Raw genomic sequence first — 6,627 nt, 5'->3', positions numbered from 1 at the left:
AGCCAATTTTCATAAAATGCCTAGTCCTAGTCAGCTCACATGGTATGCCTTATCGTAAGTAGCTGATATAGAATGCCAAATATTCCATATCACTGCCTTTTCGAGGCTTCTCACAATTTATGCCTCTCAGAAGGAAGGTCAGGTAACGGCTTAAATTACCAAGGCAAAAGGCACTCCGTAACCTTTGGTGTGTCTACGACTTGAAATATATAGTAATTATGTAATGACTTTACTTTATGGATATTTACCTAAATAGCCTTCCAATTTAATCAGAGCTTTAGATGTCTAAAATGTTTCATTTATGAAGGTGCACCCCAAGCCTCAACCCCCCCCCCCCCCCACCACCACCACCAAAAAAAATGTGCAAGTTTACTTTTTATTTCAATAAAGGAGTAACAATTTATCAAACACTCCCAAAATGCACCATTTCGGACTAGTCTGTCAGAGCTATAGATGTATAAAATAATGCCTTTTGTAAAAGGTTCCTGTTTTACTTCATGGCAACTTTACGTTAATTGGGTAAATTGCAATTTTAAGCTTCAAACGGCACTCCTGGAGGCTAAGAAAGTTACTGAAAAAAACATTGTAATTCTATCAAAAAATAATTCTCTTTTCTGTTCTGCTGCTGATATAATACTGCTACATTCAATCTTTGATAAATGGTTTATTACGACTTGCACTGAGCTTGGTGTAATATTTTAAAGGTTTATAAACAAGTTCTAAAACTATAAATAGACTTACCTTTCATGGACCTTTAAGAATCTACAGTTTATGGTCTACCAAACTTAGTGTTTACAGTTTGTTTGGTTAGCACAAGGAGGAACTTATTTAACCAACATTTGACTTTTGCATGACAGGGATGATAAATTAATTAAATCCAAAATAAATCTTGAAATGAGTAAAAGTGTATTGCACTTAGCCATCGAAATGTCTAAAATGGAAATTTAAATGTAAGACCAACATTGTCAAAATGCATTGTTTATGTTTCATCCAAGCCTAAACATGTTTGATATTTATGTAACGTGCGACGTCAAACAAGCCAAACAGATCCCTTCAGAGAAAAGCCTGCTCGACCGTGAAGGGGTCCGCTGGTCTTTATAAACAGGAAATTCTCAATCCAGAGCCCGGGCTTTGCTAATTTGCATTTTACCATTCAATTAAACAAACGTACTATGAACGTGCTTCCGTCTATAACGGAATGTTATACTATGAACGCACACCCGCCGCCTACAGCGGACCGTTACATTATCATGAACGCACATCCGCAGCTTACAGCGGACCATTACATTTGTACTATGAAAGCACATCAGCCGCCTACAGCGGACCGTTACATATACTTTTAAGGCATGTTCGACATATAGGACCCACGGTTATTCATCTCGAGAACTATTTTATTTAATTAACATTTCAATGAGTGAGCCAGTGACTACAACGTATGTGTTGATAGCGACTTTCGTACATTTATTGTCGGAAATACACATTGGGAGCTCCTGTCATTCATTATTCTGAGAAAAATATTATTATAGACAATTTTTGATGTAGCAAAATCACTTGCTTTACAGACAGTCGATGAGTGTTGTCGCCCAGAAACTGGGGACCTCTTAGCATATGATATTCTTGTTTTATCTTTATATTGAATCCAATATTTAGATCCAAAAAGACAAAGCGTGATTAATATTTTGAGTTCTTTATTTTCAGTTGTCTCCAATATGTTTATTTTATAATATGTTTCCAAATACTGAACTGAGCTATTTTTAATAAGCCCTGAAACAAACATAGGACATAACTATAATTCAATTGTAAATAATACAATGTACACAAATACAAGCAATAGAACACAAGACAAAATACACAAATACAGCGAGTTCTATTAATTCATGTAGGTTATTAAAACCGTTAATATAATTAATTATATGGAACACAATACAAAGAAATTTACAATTCTTGATATACATAAAACACACACACACCTAGAGTATAATCTCTAGTAGACTATAATCATATATACTTCAGTTACTGATATGGAGGTAGACAGATTTCACGCTCATCCTCTTACATGTTTTATGGTAAAGCTGAAACATGCATGTTAATAAATATTAAGTTATTTGTTAAAACACCATGTCAAATTCCAGCAATAATAAATCTCAAATAACTATTTGAATCTCAATTGCAATACAAGTAGAATAAAAACATAAAAGAAGCAAATACCTTTAATTTAATGTTTTCCCTTCCAATGAAATTTTATTAAATTAATTAGAACCATCACGCCAGAAACCAAAATCAGAAATGTTCCTGAGAAGCATTATTTGGCCGAGGCTCACCAAAAGCTTGAAACAAGACATTCATTGGTTAAAAACTCAGGAAAACATATACTCATTGGTTGCTAAAAATGAAATGAATATTAATGACAAAACATGAAAACCAGTTTGGGAACCAACAATTCTATCTTAATCACATGACTGGTCAGGTGACCGACATCATGAAATAACAGTTAACAGTAAACAATTATCAATGACCACATAAATACCGTAAAGTCCCTAATGATAACACATGCAGGATTATTCATCAAGTCATGAAATATCATAATCCCTCTAAAAGTAACCCTTACTTAAAAATATTGAAGATTAATAAAAAACATTCACATATTATACTATATTACATACTCATTTCTACAACAATCACACTTACGTCAACACACGTCTGGCAAATTTGCATACTTGTGCCATATTTGTCAAGATATTTGAAACATTCGATAGGTTGCTTGTAATCTTATCAGTGGCATTCAATTCATTACAATGAATAGTGTATATTCATCTTTGTAAATTCGAATTGATTTTGTCAATTGTCTGAAAGAAAATACACATTACACACCTTAGTACGAATGTGCCCGTTTCAAGACGATAAAGCGAATCGCACAAATATCATTTGAACAAACTTTACGAGATATCCAGTTGAGGTTGCCCAATGCCAAAATGGACCCGAAATTAGTTTGTTTCAGCTAATAGCTGTCTTAAATTATTTTGTAATTCATGTTATTGTTATTTTCAAAATTCATATATATATACAGTATTATAAAACAAACAGGAACATGTAATGATTCAACTTCATATCAATTTAGATGAGCAAATGCATTTATATAAGAAACAAAATTAGGTTAGAGCTGTCCTCGTAATTGAGCTTAAATAAGTTGGAGTATATTATTAGGGAAAATATGGATGAATCTCAGTTAACCAGGGGTAACCATATTCGTATTAACATCCTGTTTGTGCATTATACCCTACAACGCACACTGACGGAATGTTTTCCTTGGGCCGACACTGGTAGTTTTTCGATAGAGTCGTTATATAAATATATATTTATTAATGATAGTTGCTTATATATTAAATGATGCCCTGTACTGAATAACGTAATGATTTTCAACACATAAAACACAACAAATGGGTTAAGCTAAATTTATTTTTGGAATGATAGTAATTTGCATCGAGTTCAACGTAATCTAAATAATAATCTTAACATTAATCTTTTACATACCTTTTTACCCTTTAAATATTATGTGCGAATCCATGCGAAGGGAGATAACTTATCTTGGTCCTTCATCTATATATGGAATGGATTAATGTTCACTGATCAACTTCTCCAATACAAAGCTAACCTATTATGAGAGAGGGTGTTCACATTCTTTTTTGTTTACAACGGTGTATAAAGTGCAATTGTAACTCTGTATCTTGTTTGTGATTTGTTGTTTTTATGTTTTATGTTTTTGGCGTTTACCCAGTGCCATTAAATCGGGGTTATGTTTTAACTTTTTGCAACTGATCTTGTTTTTGTAGTTTTTCGCATCAATATTCTTTTATACATATAAGCATGTTGTCCGATTTGACAATACGGATAACCCTTAGCTGTACTCAATCCGGATAACCCTTCGCTGTAACCAGCATGTTATATTTTGGTAAAAAGAAAGTGGTTTGATTTCCGTAACGTTTCATGAATATGTACAAAAATTAATTTACTGATGGCGAGAAAGAATTGGATGCCCCTTGTCGGTCAATTAAAGCGTTCTGTTCTTAATATATTAACATTTACGTGTTAGCCTGTCGACAGACCATATTAAAATGTACATATAATCAACTAAACAATATTTTTATCGTCCGTATTCTTAATATGAAAATAGAAGGAATAAAGGTAGGAACTTATCGCATTATCGTCTGTTGAGTTATCGTAGTTTTATTGTAGTACCAAACTACTTGCTAAATAGCTGATGGTTAATAACACACGCATAGTTTTGAAAATTCCAGACCGCAAAACGGTGGGTAAATTAACGATCCATATTTTTTTACTATTTTTTACTGCTATGTCATCGAATAATTAGAGAGGATTGTGACGCCCTCTTTAAAGTAGATGGGACATGCAAGGCTGTAAAAGTCAGTAATTTAGTCGCCACACCAAGTTTTGTCCGTAAAATAACTCGAAAACCCTTTCATGATGAAACTTTATTTGTATGTTGCCTTTGATCACTAAATGACCAATATTGTTTTAGAGTCAGTGGACTTAAGGTAATGTCATGTCAACTATTGCAAAATCTTTCTCCGCATGATAACTTCTGAATGTTTTGCCCTTGCACTAAGAACAGTCATTGTAAGACCATGAATCTTCTGACCCCAATTTCTCGAAACTTCTTAAGCTTAACAGGCTTAATTCGCTTATTTCAATTAGCAAAAAAACATACTGAAAATAGATTTTGATAAATGAAAAATGGTTTATTCTGATAATCATACAGATTTTTCCTACATAATTTCAAAACCTTCTTAAAGAAGAAAATATAACACATTTTATAGAACAACGAAAATAGTAAGATTAGCTTAATCCTGTTATAAGGGACCTTTGGGAAATTGGGGCCTGAGGATTAAATTCATCAATAAGCGTTGTAAACGCTACGAACACACGTTCACAAACATTTTGTTTCCATATATAAACCCTACAAGGCCAAAGACGTCTGCTATACCATCGTAACAGTGTTATTAAGAAGTCCTCAACATTCCTATTGGTCCTGACATTTTGCAACAGAACTCTTCAATACCAGGCGGCAGGTTCCACATGAAGTTGACGTCCTAGACGTAAATAGACATACAAAACATGGGATTGACGCATAAAATGCACTCTAATGTCTATTAAAAATACATACGTTCTTTAGAGCAAACTTACGAAAAATTCCCTTTAACAGGAAGTGTGAATATAACTTGATGCCAGCAATATTAAGTGGACCCAGGGATATTATGACGGGGATCGTTATACGTGTGGTGCAGTCCATTTTCCGTAAACTAATTTTATAATCCATAACGAATATAAACATAAACTTTGTAATAAATTTAGGAGATCACAATTAAATAAATGAATCGCATTACTTTTTCAGGACATTTCAATTACAAGTACCATTTGTAACATCTGGGGTTGAGATAGGATCTAGATTATCGTTAAATTATCTGTCAGTAATTGACCATTTGTGTTAGTATGTTGCTTAAAAACAAACACTTTCAATTTTGATTCTTCTCGGATGTATCATTCTTCGCCTGTCGTATTTTAACAGTCTGCATCAAATTTAAGACTTTTTTACACGCAAATGTTCTCATTAAACCGGTTATGATTTAGTAATCGAAAACATTAACATTTTTAAAGGACACTATACTCTATTTTTTGTGTAAATTTCGTGCTAGACTTTGTGTGCATCTTAAACTGTGCAAACATTATATGTGACTCGAATTTATTGAACAAAAAGATACGTACATTACGATTTATAAGTTAAACTTTTTATGTAACTCTCTTGTGTGTTACTAAATAAAAAGTGGAAAAGAAAATGGCACCGCACGTACATTTTTGCCGGAGTAATTTACTGTGGCAGACATAAGCAATACCGTGCTGCGGATAGGGGGCTCACAAGGCCGCGTCCTCAATCACATAAAATCTAAGCAGTAAAACCTCAATAAATATCAAGTGTTTTATATCTAATCGCAATTATGCACTAATTTATCCCAGTTCATGACAGCAAACTCATAGAACATGAACAATATACATCCCGAAATGATAACAAAGATCTTCATACATGTAAAGAATATACGAGTATGTGCACTTCAAGTAAGCAATTTTCCTATTTTATGGTTTTCCAAATAAAGCAAGATTAACAATATTGTGTATTCTTTAGAACGAAGCATTCTTTTAGTCGACTGAAGATAGATAACCGCTGAAGGGACTCTCAAGCAGTGATCATAGCATAATTTTCCTTGAATCACTAGCCAAACTTCAAATGATGATTTAGCAATGCGAAACAGAAGTTTAGACTCGTATCGAAAACCAATCTTAAGAACTTAAAGTGAGAATTTGAATTGTCAAGCATTAAACGAGATTAGAACAAAATTGAACCATTTTTGCAGCGAAAAAAATAGAAACAGTCTGACCTTCTCGAATAGAAACCTGTGTTAAAGATGGATCCTGTTTCAACCGATTGATCCTCAAACTGATATCATTGGATCCCTTTCCCAATAACTTCGGGCATACTATTCTCTATGATGACTGATGAGTTTGCACATTCATGAATTACATTGAAGTGACAAAATCAATTTATCTAATGGATGT

The sequence above is a fragment of the Mya arenaria genome, chromosome 12 (assembly GCF_026914265.1).
Source record: "Mya arenaria isolate MELC-2E11 chromosome 12, ASM2691426v1".
In the NCBI taxonomy this organism is placed as follows: Eukaryota; Metazoa; Mollusca; class Bivalvia; order Myida; family Myidae; genus Mya; species Mya arenaria.
The sequence above is the reverse complement of the archived record's forward strand: the minus strand, read 5'-3'. Positions refer to the sequence as shown.